This window comes from Myodes glareolus, chromosome 8, assembly GCF_982192425.1.
Source record: "Myodes glareolus chromosome 8, mMyoGla1.1, whole genome shotgun sequence".
Taxonomy (NCBI): Eukaryota; Metazoa; Chordata; class Mammalia; order Rodentia; family Cricetidae; genus Myodes; species Myodes glareolus.
The window spans coordinates 63,928,410-63,940,625 of NC_142033.1; the positions used below are offsets into that span (position 1 = coordinate 63,928,410).

Genomic DNA, 12,216 nt, shown 5'->3' on the forward strand with positions numbered 1-12,216 from the left:
TGGCAAGAACAGGCCTCCTGATCTTAGTGACTCCACAGCCGCCAGCCCGCCAGTCCCCAGAGTCTTCACACTGGGTCCTCCAGGGCTGCAATGAGAATGGAAAGGTTTCACAAGACTCATCCAGACATAACAGTCCAGAGAAAGAGGCCAAAGCACATCTTTTCTTTCTGTTGGTATTGTGATGTCAGGGGACAGCGGCCGACAAAGTACCGTTGTCTAAGGGACTGAACTGTATTCTCTAACAGTTCAGGAAGCTAGCTAGCAACCTGAGATCAGGACCATGGATCTAGAAAACAACACTTCCTGACTCTCCTAAGCTTGTGATGAGTGTCAACGATCTAGGTTTCTCACTTCTCTCTCTCTCTCTCTCTCTCTGTGTGTGTGTGTGTGTGTGTGTGTGTGCCTGTGTGTGTTGTTTAGTGTCTCAATCAGGATTTGTACTGCTGCACTTATTGCTCTCAAAGTACTGAGTTGTGAATTTTCTACGTAGCTGCTCACAGTACACTCTGAAAAGGCGCGTCCATTCACTGTGGCTGTTTTAGTTATGATGGAAGCTGAACCATCAATCAAAGGTTCCACAGTTCTTAGGTGGAATGCAGCAAACCAGGATACATGGCTGGCTATGAGCTACTCAAGGACAAAGATTAGAGCATGCTTGTGTACTCGGTAGCATAGAAAACGTTTTAAACGTCCTCATCTTTCTCTCTAAGAAAAATCCCAGAGTTGGTTTTCAGGGGGATATTGGAACACTAGTTTCAGTGAAGCATTTGTTCACCAAAATGGAGCTTGGTTTTCTTTGTCAGTAGAAACTAATGTGAAAAATAAGGTTCTCTGCTTTTCTTGCCCTCATGTAGCTTCAAAGAGCATTCATTTCTTTTCAGAGGTGAGCACTCAGTTCTTGTTTCTTTAAATTTAATTTACTCTTAACTAATACATTAGAAAATTAACATTACACACTATTACCCGGGTGTGGTGGTGCATACCTTTAATCCCAGGATGAGGCAAGCAGCTCTCTGTGAGTGTGAGGCAAGCCTATTCTACATAGCAAGTTCCAAGACTGTCAACCAGGAAAATAGAGACTTTTCTTAAAATAATTGTACATATTGGTGTTTCGATGCATTATATAACCTTTAAATCAGGTTAAATATATCTATATCTTTATCACTTATCATGAAGACATTAGAAATACGTTCTTCTGAGTTTTGAAAGGTATAATACATTTTATCCATAGTCATATTAATCTGTAAGAGCACACTACACCTTGTTACCCATCACTAAGAAGTCTTGCAATCAAAGATAAACTTCCATCCTCCTCATCTCCTTTCCCTTCTCTTTTGCTTTTAACCTCCGGAAACCACCATTCTATTCTTAGCTTTTTATGGTTCACATATGAATGAGATCATGTAACATTTATTTTTCTGTGCCTGACTTATTTAACTAAACATAATCATCTGTAGGTCCTACATATAGTGACAAGATTTCATTCTTTGGGGGAAGAGTCAATTCCCTTCTATTGCATAAGTATGTCACAGTTCCTTTATTCAGCCATCATATTTAAGTAACTTTCATTTTCCACTGTTGTAAACAGTCCTTCAATAACCATGAGACTTCAAATATCTCTGTGAATGATTGATCTGACTTTTTGATTAATTAAATTTGTGCTTTAAAAGCTATTTACAAGTGACACCTACTGGGAAAAATTAAGTCATCATTCCACAAAAGGATATCCCTGAGTATCTCATTCACACTCAGGGAAGACCCTATGCCCAGGTTGTGTCGGTCAAAACAAAACAGACTACATGACTTGTGTGTGTGTGCTTTTTGGTTTGTTTTAGTATTTGGCTGGTTTCTGTTCGTAGCAAGGTGGGAGTGTCTGAAAGAATGTGATAATTACACATTATATGGAAAAATGAGCTCAAATAAATTTTCAAAAGAAAATAAAAGTTTTAAATGTAAATGAAATAGAAGTCTTCTAACAAAAATTTGGTACTTGACAATTCCATGCCTCTATGTAATACATACTGACTATTCACATTGTCTGCCATCCATTTTGTAGACATACCCAGTAGTGAAACTGTTGGATGGTATGGGCCTTCTATTAAATATTTTTAGGAAACTCCGTATCAAATTCAACAACAGCTGAACTATTTTCCATGCACATGCTCCCTTGTGTCCTCATCTTGCCAGCACTTGTCATCCTTCACCTCTCAGCTAATAATTATTCTTATCAAAATGAAGCAATCTTGTTATGGCTCTAATTTGTATTTCTCAGGTGATTATTCATACTGAGCACATTTTTTTGTCTCTTTGGAGTTATATCTACTTCGTTAACTTTTTAAATCATGTTGTTCATTTGCTTGACATTGAATTTTTATATTCCTTGTATATTCACAACCCCCTTAGACGTATAGTTTATAAGTGTTTTTCCAATCTGCAGATTTTCTTCACCCTGATGACTATGTCCTACTGAACAGAAACCTTTTTCGCTTGACATCATCTCAACTTGTCTGATAATGTTCTTTTTGACTTTGTTTTTAGAATGGTAAAAACCATTACTTACCCCAGTATAGAGATCTATTTTCTCCAGGGAGTTTCCTAACTCCCCATTGTACATTTAAGTCCTCAATACATTTTGATTTTACTTTTGTGACTTAAGAGAGACAGGGTCCTGACTAATTATTGTGCAGGCATGTACCCAATGTTCTTACCACCAGCTGCTGAAGAGGCTATGTGTATGTTTTCAGAACCTATGTCAATAAACAGTATAGGCATGTAGATTTATCTCTAAGGTTTCTGCTCAGTTCTCAAGGTCTATGTATCTTTCTCCTGCCAATACCCTGGGGAGGGAATGCTGCTGTATTTAAATGTGCTTCCCAGTAGTGATTAGTGAGATTAGTGTATGCAAATAAGATAGTTACTAAGGAAGTGGGCTTGTTATAAAAGTCAGTTACCAGTCCCCCTCTTGCTATTCTGCTTTCTCATGAAAACTGGTGTACAGGACAACACCGAAAGGAAAAATAAAAAAAAAAAAACCGCTCTGACCAAGTGCAGTATTATGCTTGACTTCAGAGTCCACAGAACTATGGGTAAAACAAAGTTCTTTCCCTATAAAGAAGTCAGTATTCTGTTACCAGTACACAATGGAGTAAGGCAAGTGCCCACCATGCAGCCATCTCTAGTTCTTCACAATGAAAGCTGCAACTTAGAAACTAGTGCTTCAGCATATGTGGGGAAGCAGGAAACCATGGGAAGTGACAGAGCCAGTGGGGAATATCCTGGTGTCTCTATTATTGAGTTAAGAGAAAGACACTGGTATTAAGAGTTAGACTAGGACCTTTCTAACTCTAGCAACTAAATAGGGTTTCCACCTCAATTTTCTGATCAGTGAAATTAAGGAGTTAAACTAAATTATGTTTTACTCTTTTTAACCAAGGCATTCAAAACTTGAAAGTTGAAAGTGAAGTTCAGTGTGATGACACCAAATCTGCTTCTCTCTCTGCCTCTCTTTCAATGTACAGCTGACAATTTGGATAGTGATAGCAAATGTAAGAGATGATGAATTCAAAATCACATATTCACTGAACAGTGTGATTAACATCTACTTTCAGGTTCACTGTCTTGATTCTTTTACATGGCTGTGTTTTGGGGACATGAATTTTCTTACTATTAAGCATAAAACAATTGAGAAAGGAAGCTCACCCAAAGTCATTAAGCTAAGTGGGGAACTGAAACCCTAAGTCAGGTGTTCAGGTGGTACTCTAGGGTCTGACTACAAACATCCAGGACTCCTCGGATTCATCAAACCGTTGCAATAGTTATCCACGTGAGAGTGCAGGTGAAGCCACTAACTTAAGTGACAAATGCCTTATCATTTTATAATTAAGCGATATTTCACCCATGAGGAATCAAATATAGAGAAATACAATCTAAAAGTAAAGTTCAAAATACATTGAGTAGCTTTGGGAGACGGTGAGCTATTCACCGTGACAATATTCAAGCATCTAATAAATGAGCTCCTGATGAGACTGTAAGAACCAGTCTTTGGATAAGTATTATCCTTTAATCTCTAGCAAGATTTTATTTGCACTAAGGCAATTTGAACTTGCATGGGAGATTTCTCTTTTGAGATTAAAAAAATAAATCTATATGTTAACAATGAACAACTGAAAATTGAAATTAAAGAAAGGATGCCATCCACATTATCATCCTCCAAAATTTCTGAGGTATAAGTCTAATAAAATATGTATAAAATCTACACAGAGAGAAATATATAATTCAAACAAAAGAAATAAAGAACGATTAAACATTGTACATTCCTAGAATCAGACGATTCAGCAATGTGAAGAGATCAGTTCTTCCCAACCATGTCAACAGATTCAACATTATCCTATTCAACATATCAGCAAATTTTTCTTTGATAGGTAGCTGTGCTCAACAGTAGACCACCAACACAAGTTACTCTCTGGGTATTGATGAATTCATTCTAAACTTTATACAGAGAAGTGCAAGATTCAGAATAGTCCGTAGAGCACCGAAGCATATTAAAACAAAGTAAAAAGAATTATATTGTCAAAGCTCCAGAATTCCCTATAATGCTTCTTATAGATAAACTACTGCAAAAACTAAAGTTTTGAAAAGAGATTCCAATCGCAAGACACCCTGGGAAAGATAAAACTATATGAGCAGTAAAATATGACAGGTGTATAAAGCATAAAAGAGGTAGTTCACAAGGGACATTAAGGGCGAGGGAACTATTCTTATACCAAGATGGTAGATATATAAGGTGCATTTTATTTGTCAAAATCCCATTAACCGCACAACAGAGTCAGCTGATGTAAATAACAGATTTCAATTAATTGTTGTTTCAGAATCGGCTCATCATTCTTGTTCAGGGACAGGCAGAAGATGGACATTCTCTATGCTGATCTCGCAGCACTTCATGCATGTGTGTTTGGAAATCTTGACAGGCAGATACATGCCCCTGACATTTGAAAGCTGCCAACAATTCTCTTTCTTCTGAGAGACTCAAATTCCTTTACGATGGAAGATGTAGCTTAAAGGAAAACACAGGGAATTTTAATTAGAAAGAGTAAAGATCCTCTTCCAAAGCACAGAGACAGAAACCTATCAGTTGTTTCCATGCAAGGTATATTGCAAGTGTGTAAACACAACCCAGAGTCTCAAGGGAACCACAGTAATTTTCTTTCAAGATCATCAGGAGTCAATGACCTGGACATCAGTTAAGAGGCACCCACATATTCAGGTCATTCATTCTAAAAACAGTAAAATATCTGGGCATCATATCTGAGAGACAAGAGAAGGCTTCCCTACAAAGGGACTTGGGCTCAGGTATCTAAAACCAACCATTTCCTATTCACCCATGTTCATCTACACCATAATCCTTATTACAGGAGCCAACAATGTTTATGTCATAGCCCATCATGGTGGAGAAAGAGTGGCCCTGTCTGCAGTTCCATAGTGGTGAGAACTTGTGACTTTTTCAGAACTTGGACATTCATAAAAGAGAAAGCTCAGGCCAGAATTCGGGCTGAGCTATAATACCCAAAGGCTCACCTCCAGTAACCTACCTCCACGAACTATAGCTCCTGTCACAAAGGTTCCACAGTCTTTTAAGACAAGGCTACCAGCTAGAGACAGCATGATCCTATTGGGGGAGGGGAAGCAGGACATATATCTAAACTATAACTATAACAAATGCTGACATCCAAGACTATAGGATGAGGAGGGAGAGCCATTAAGATATGATTAGGACATGAGCATGAAGCTGTCTCAGATAGGACCAGTGTCCTAAGTACTCCAATAAGCTATATCATCCTCTTTGGGGTTATGACACAATTAAGACTCAGTGATCTACATCTTTAGATGTAGATCTACATCTACATCTCTTAGATCATCAGCTTCTACCCATGCTGTCACTGATCCCTGATATATAGCTTCCAGAAACATTATAAATAATTTTCTGTGCCTATAAGCCACCCATTTTGTAGTATTTTGTTAAGGCTGTCGAGACAGCCTGACAGAATATGAGTTTGATCAACTGGTACAGATAATAAGGTCTATGTGGATCTGGAAAGAGAGTGGTACAGGGCTCATGGAAGGAGCCCTGCTGGTCTGTAGGACTATAATGGGGGGAGAGATGACAGAAGCTTTCTTCCCAGGATTTTGAAGCCTGCTAATGTGTCTTTTGCATAAAATGTAAGTTCCATCTTAAAAAGTAATTTGATATATTTGTACCAGTCATTTTTCTAGAAAAGCAGTCTCCTGTGAATTTTTAAATAAGATTTTTATCTTGGTGACAAACACACACACACACACACACACACACACACACACACGCACGCACACCATACACACACATTCTGCCTTCGCCTCACTGTGCTGTTATAGAATTCCAAAGCATGTCTGACTCCCTCTGAAGTTATTTTCCTTTCCAGGCTTGAACACAAAATCGTGTTTTCATATTTCTTTCTACTCAAGTCCTGGGGATCTGCTTAATAAGATTCAGGCTTTCATTTTTCCATCTCAGGAACTGAAGAAAGAGAAGTCTCCAGGGGTTAGCCCTGCTTGAATTCTCAGCAGACTTGACAATGGAAAGTTCAAACATTATGGCCTCCAGTCATTTTTTAAAACAAACAAAACCAGAACAGCCTGGTGGGCGCTTTCACGAGTTACATGGCTGAAATCTTTCTCATTTTTCACTCTTTCTTCTTCCTTTGCCTTCATCCTCCACGTACTCTTCCAAAGTATGTAAGTCATGCTGCACTTGGGACCCAGCTGACAGTACTCACTTATCAGTTTGAAATGTCAATAGTAAATTAAGTAGAAATTCTGCCTGGGTAGTTAAGTCCAAGCCAAGAACGGCAGAGGCCGCCTTTAAAAGGCTAGTTCCAAGGGCATGGAGAACACAGGAGAAATGGAAACAAAAGGATAAGGACAAAGCTTGAGATCAAGATCAGAAGACTGAATGGTAGGAAATTGGGGGCACGACGAGATAAATGCATTCCGGGCTCCTATGGACGCTGCAGTGTAGGGGCAGGTGGTGGCGGTATTGCACAAGATGGAGTGGGCAATGTTCTGGGGATTCATTTAGCCAACATTTTAACCTGTCATTTTTCCAACAGAATTAACCAGTGACATGCCTTCATCCTGTAATCACCTCAGCATTCATCTCCCCACCTGGTGGGCAAGAACCACACAGGTGAGCTATACATAAGAACTCCATCCGGTCAAAAAGGTACTTCAGAAGTGACTCTACTAGCAGAAAGGCAGGAGTCACAGGCTATCTGGGCTCCAGTGGGACCCATCAGCATCTGGGGGTGAAGCCATAGGTAAAGGAAAACACCATTAGCCGTGCAGTTCCTCATAAGCGCTACCAAAGCATAGATTAAGTTTTCAAATGAGGAAGAACCTGATAATCAGTGCAGACACTCTATCCATAAATGGCATAGCTTATTCATTTTCTAGAACCTGGCATCTAACACTGCTGGCTCCTGCACACATGCTGGGTAAATGTTTTACAAACAGAACTCAACCATCAGGACCATGACAACATGGTAAGAAGAGGAGAGGAAGTGTTGAAACACTCCTAGAGCACAAAGAAGGCAGGCTGGGTCCCTGCACAGTGTCACTGCTCCAGCCCACTCAGCTCTAGGCTTGGTCTCCATAGTTCCCCCACATTCAGCATTCAGTAGCCAGGCCTAGTTTGAGACTCCCGGTATGAGATGAGAAATGTAAGGAGTGAGTAGACCTTGGATGACCAAAGATAACCACAATCTTCTAAGCTTAGAAGTTTGTGGCATCAAGAGGACCATGTAGCAGAATTACATCCCTTTTCTGCCATGGAAATCTTTCCTACATTCTCTGTGGGTTTGCTGAGAGCCAACCAGCTTCTTGGTTTATTTGCCACCGTGATCTATATAGATGACTGTGAACCTGGAGCCTAGGAAACTCTCTAGGCCTGTTGAAATCTGTGAGCCTGATCATGAATTCATGGAACATTTTTATCGGTCTTGAAATGTGAATACAATGTGAGGATATACTGGTAAACCAGTTTTCCTATTTCTAAATGAGAACATTTCATTATCATAAGAAACTATTTTAAATTACTCAGATATAACAAATAACATTGTTGTTATATTTCTTTAAGTATACTTATTAAACACATAGAAAAATCCATATGAATTAAATTATATGATGTCTGGGATTCAGTCCAAAATAATTTAGTCAAAGGCAGCAGTAGAAAGAACAACAATGACAAAATATGAGCCTTAGGTTGATAATTGTTAAAATTGGATCATGAGTCCATGACAGTTTATTATAATACTGTTTTAAGAAGTTCCATAAGTTTTAGAAATACTAACTAACCTTAGCATTAATTAGTGAACAGAATGAGACAGTGTTAAATGAGCCATTACTTCCTTCTTGAGACTGGTGAAGATTTCCTCACAGTTTTAGTGAGGAGGGTATGGGTTAGCACTGGAACTAGAGTGTGTCCCTGTTGAAGGTCTGAATAAAATGAAAGCCCTTGTATCACTTTCCAAACATCTGATATCTAAAAACTACTTCAGATATAATTGCAAACACCTAACCTATATGATTCTATATAGCCATGGTGGCTAAAAATGATCAAAGGCAAGTAAATTTTCCTTTGTTATGGTATTATCATGCAGCGCAACTTTCTCTTTTCTCTCTCAATAGAACCATGTATTTGATAGAGCTATGTTTTTGTGTATAATTATGAGGTTGTATAGAAAAGTTACAATGGAAAATTGAGATAACTTTTAAGACATTCCAGGTTCTCTTAGTTTAGAAAAGGCTGAACATCTGCACTCTGCCAGTTCTCATTTGGGGTCACAGGGAGACAGTCCTGAGGAGAAGCAGAAGATGCAGCTTGTGTCTGATGCAGCTCACAGCAGGTGTAGTGAGAGAAGCAGAGTGCAACCCAAAGACACCCAAGAATAACCCACTGCAATGAAAACCCAGGCATCATTGACTACATCAGCCAGATGGGAGAAGCAACCCAAGTTTTCATCAACTGATGAACAGGTAGAGAAAATGCACAGAGAGTGGATAAATGTGCTCAGATTTAAAAGGGGAGGATTCTCTGATGCTTGCTTGGTGGATGAATAGACAATCTTTGAGGACTCTATGTTAAGTGACAGAAGCCAGTTATAGAAAGGCAAGCAGTGCATGATTCTGCTCATATGAGGCATTTAGAGTAGAGAAGCTTTTCCTCACAGTTTTTAAACTTTTACATTGCAACTTATAGTGAACTCTACTGAGATGAGGCATAGGGGTTCAAAATGAATACCACTGGCAGCCTCCCAGAATCTCTCCTCTACTGTCCCCTACCCAATGTAAGCCAAGTCTTGATGTGAGGTCCAGTTCTTCTCCACAATGTTATGAGGCTCAGAAGATGCTAATGCCTCTTCTGAAACTATTAGTGAAACCAGATATGTTCAAATAAGTTATCCCTTGATGCTCCCCAGTTGACTCATGTCGACCTAAAGAGGGTTTTGGTCATGAACTATTGGTTCAACTGCTCTGAAGAACAATACCAGCATCCCATGTTGAGACAAACAGAATTAAGGAACTTTAGCCTCCACTGCTGCTGGCAGCCGTTCTGTAAACATGAGTCTGCATTCGGCTGAACATAACGTGTGGAAATGCTCAAAGATCCTCATTTCTGAAAGATTTTAATGGCATTGCCAAACCATTGAAATAACCATTTCTGTCAAGGCTGACAGTTACACCAGATAATACACAATGGCACTGTCACTACCTAAGTCAGTTTATGCCCAGAAGGAGTGAGTAGGAGCAACCTGCTTAACTGTAGAGGTCAGAAGAAATAGCATCCAAGTTGATATGCCAGCACTTGAAAATACAATCTCATAAACAGACCCTGAAATACTGTCCAAGAGTCCCAGAAAGGGAAGGATGTCCACCCTGGGTGAAGCTCAGAGGAAGGGAGTAGGGGGTGAGTACTGACACAGGTCAGGTTGAAAGACACAAAGTCAGTCCTTATGTGTGAGTTTCATTGAGATTTGCAGCATAGTCCTAATGAGACTCAGATACCACTGCAATATTTTTCTTATTGGTAATTGTGAATGCATGACTGGATTTGCTTTTAGGTGGATGTTGCAAGGAGGAGCTGACTCAACGAAGGCTGGCTCAGACAGACCGTATTCCAGGCAAAATATTGTGACAGCTTAGTCTGAGGCAGCAGCTGGGCAGATGAAGGAATGTGGGCAGATATGTGAACTCTTGAAATGGCAAACACAGTGGAAATTTGGGCTGTGTTTGATTTTCACTGTGCATGAAATGGGCGTGAGTCAGGATGACTTCTGGGTAACAAAATGTAACCGAGCGGCCTGTGACCCTTTCCATATGGTAGGTGACAATCCTTAGACCTGGGAATCTTGAACTACAAGTAAAGATAAAATTGGTACCCAAAACCTGATGCATAAAATCAGGGACCATTACTGCTAACTAAGCATTTGTTCCCGCAAACAATCTACACAGTGGCCTGTGCTCTGATGTCTTTGTGGCGTACTTTCTCTCGTTTCATATTTTCCTCTACATGTGACCTTGTTCTGATCCTATTATGATGCAGTATTCCTACCACTATCCTAAATTAGGCATTTTTTTTGACACAAGGTTTCTCTGTAGCTTTGGTGACTGTCCTGGAACTAGCTCTTGTAGACCAGGCTGGCCTCGAACTCACAGAGGTCTGCCTGCCTCTGCCTCCTAAGTGCTGGGATCAAAGGTGTGCACTAATACCGCCCAGCTGGCATATTTTTTTAATCATCTCAAGGGAATTCATATCATATAAATAATGCAATGACTGCAGACTGTCACATTGGGAGGTCCACATGAAGAGACCCTGCTTGCTGGCACTCAACTAAGATCAATGATGAATCAATGCCAACTCATCAAACAAGTGAAAGTACCACACTGGAATTGCATCCTCCAACTCCAGGATGAATCTGTTCTCATCCAATATGTTCAACGCTGAATCTGTTGCCATGAGAACCAGAGCAAGTCATCTACATTGACACCTGCCCAAGAAGGGAAAAAATGTTGTAAGCAAAATAACTGGGTTCTTGTATTTCTTTTATGACACTAAGCTTAGGGAGTGATTGACCACATACCCCGTCATCAGGGTTAAAGAACTACAGGACATTGAAAGCAAAATTTTAGGAAAATCTATCTGTCAGGAGCGTGTGCTGTTTTATAAATCTCATTGCTTCTATCTTTTTGGTCACACACACATCCCAAATTCAATTCCTATTTCTATTCAAAATCTTCCACCTTGTCCCCAAACACATTTTCAAACTCTAACCTTAAACAAATGCATTTGGAAAGTAATCTATTCAGCTTAAAAACAGCACCCCACTAGTAGGAGGGAAAATGGAGATATTGCAAGTGCTTGAGAGGCTTTTCTTTTTCTTTCTTTTCTTTTTTTTTTTTTTTACTGTCTTCCATTTCTTTTCACAAGCTGTAGGGAATTTATATGAAATTAAAATAGACAACTTTCGCTTTCTTTCTAGAGAGATTTATGGCCACTGTCTACAGAATTTCTCACTGGGAAGTGGACTGTAAAACAAAATGTTTAAAAATAATATGTTTAAAGCAAAGTGGTGTTATGTACAATTAATGTAAAAATGATCGGATGTGATGGTTGCTGAACAAAAGTAAAGATAATGAAACATGAGCTTTAGGGGCAATGCCATTTTATGAAGCTCTCATCTGTCTCCAAGAAGCACAAATAAGGGGAATAATCAGGTATAGTAATGACTTCAGAGGGCAGTTCGCTAATCAGATATCTCAGACTGAAGCTTTCTCCTTTCTCCCAGCTCAGTCCTGGTCTTTGCTACTCTACCGCATTCTCTGAGGCCACCCTGAGTTGTCCCCCTTCCACCATTCATCCCACACATGTTTGCTTCATCAGCATCCCGAGAAACAATCCACTGCCTCCCTTTTACTGCCTAGCATCCCCACTGCCCACCTCTGACTAAATAAAGCATGTTGGTGTGGACTACATTTGCATGGCCTGCCTCTCCTTGGGAGTCTTCAAACCAGAGATGGAGCATTTCTCCTCCGTGTTCCGACAGAAGAGCAATCTTAACTCCAAGGTAGCACTCCCTTTGATTTGACAGCAGGCGTTTATTTAGTTCTATGCAATCAGCTAGAAAG

At 39.7% G+C, this 12,216-nt stretch overlaps 1 long non-coding RNA gene across 1 annotated transcript; it reads left to right on the forward strand.

Annotated features, from left to right (window-relative positions):
* The first annotated feature begins 6,876 nt into the window (after positions 1-6,876).
* On the forward strand, positions 6,877-12,004 carry LOC146893872 (uncharacterized). The gene is made up of 4 exons (XR_015002566.2): positions 6,877-6,988; positions 7,143-7,219; positions 8,878-9,066; positions 10,152-12,004. It is a non-coding gene; the product is annotated as an uncharacterized LOC146893872 (long non-coding RNA).
* Positions 12,005-12,216: the final 212 nt, after the last annotated feature.